Source organism: Rutidosis leptorrhynchoides, chromosome 4 (assembly GCF_046630445.1).
Source record: "Rutidosis leptorrhynchoides isolate AG116_Rl617_1_P2 chromosome 4, CSIRO_AGI_Rlap_v1, whole genome shotgun sequence".
Taxonomy (NCBI): domain Eukaryota; kingdom Viridiplantae; phylum Streptophyta; class Magnoliopsida; order Asterales; family Asteraceae; genus Rutidosis; species Rutidosis leptorrhynchoides.
In genome coordinates, this window is record NC_092336.1 from 362,228,797 (window position 1) to 362,230,377 (window position 1,581).

The following is a 1,581-nucleotide window of genomic DNA, read 5'->3' on the forward strand; positions in this document are numbered from 1 at the left end:
TTTATTTTTCGACGCCTATTATTTTTCGACGTTTTTCGATGCGCTCTTTTTCTTTCTTATTTCTCGACGCTCTAGTTTATAGGACATAGATTTTTTTTTCTATTTCTTCTCTAAAATTTCAAAACGAAAAATTATTTTAAGTGGTTAAATTGATAGACATCCATTTTCTGGTTCGTAGTAATAGTTGGATTTGTACGTGGACCGGGTTATTGGAGCCAAACAGTACTCAATTATATTGAGACCAAACGAATCCTGCCCCTCTGCTGCATATTTTGGCTATTCGAAACGTGGGCAAAATCAGAAAAGTCTATTAATTTGATAACTTATATAATTTTTCTTATTTTTATAACTAATAGGATATTCAGTGAATGCACCGAGCAAAACGTTCACCACCTTTTGTACGTTCACCACCTGTAACTCGATCAAGACATCTAGCAAATATTGTCGCCGTTGATTTTTCTTTAGAATCTTCATCCAGTCAACCAAGTACTCCAATTCAAATTTCCGATAATCCATTTTTTGAACCCGGCCTCACAATTGAGAATCCGAAGAATATTCAGGGACAATTCAGAGATCCTTAACCATTAATCTTTCCTCCGGAACCACAAATCATTCAAACAGAGATTGTCGAGGAACCAACTATTAAATCAGAATCCTCTAGTGATTCAGATTCAACAAATTTAATCATGGAAAATCTGGAACCTCTAAGTATGGAAGACCGAATGAGAGCTAAACGCACTGGCCAAGGTCACGCAATTACTCAACCAGACATTAATGCACCAGATTATGAAATTAAAGGACAAATCCTACAAATGGTAACTAATCAATGCCAATTTAGTGGTGCGCCGAAGGAAGATCTAAACGAACATCTTCGTACATTTAATAGGATCTGCACTTTATTCAAAATAAGAGAAGTTTAGGATGAACAGATATATCTCATGTTATTTCCCCGGACTTTGAAGGGAGAAGCCAAAGATTGGTTAAATCGTTACCTGAAGGGGCGATTGATACATGGGATGTTTTAGTTGAAAAATTTCTTAAACAATTCTTTCTGGCATCTAAAGCCGTGAGACTTCAAGGAGAAATTGTTACGTTCACGCAAAAGCCAAATGAAACTCTATATGAAGCATGTAAAAGATTTGGAAAGTTATTAAGAGGATGTCCGCAACATGGTTTAGACACCTGTCAAATAGTACAAATATTCTACCAAGGATGCGACATCACTACAAGAAAAGACATCGATATAGCAGCTGGTGGTTCCATTATGAAGAAAACCGCAACTGACGCTTACAAAATTATTGATAACACTGCTTCCCACTCACATGAGTGGCACCAAGAAAAAGATATCGTTAGATCATCTAAAGCAGCTAGAGCCGATTCTAGCCATGACTTAGATTCCATTTCCGCAAAGATAGATGCTGTCGAGAGACAAATGGAAAAGATGACTAAAGATATTCACTCAATACGAATTAGTTGTGAGCAGTGTGGAGGACCACATTTGACAAAAGATTGTCTCAGTATTGAACTAACAATGGAACAAAGAGAGAATGTTTCATACATAAACCAAAGACCTGGAAATAA

The 1,581-nt window shown here is 36.5% G+C and overlaps 1 non-coding gene across 1 annotated transcript; it reads right to left on the minus strand.

Annotated features, from left to right (window-relative positions):
• Positions 1-1,069: 1,069 nt before the first annotated feature.
• LOC139846154 (small nucleolar RNA R71) lies at positions 1,070-1,176 on the minus strand. The gene has a single exon (XR_011758893.1). It is a non-coding gene; the product is annotated as a small nucleolar RNA R71 (small nucleolar RNA).
• Between the last annotated feature and the right edge of the window lie 405 nt (positions 1,177-1,581).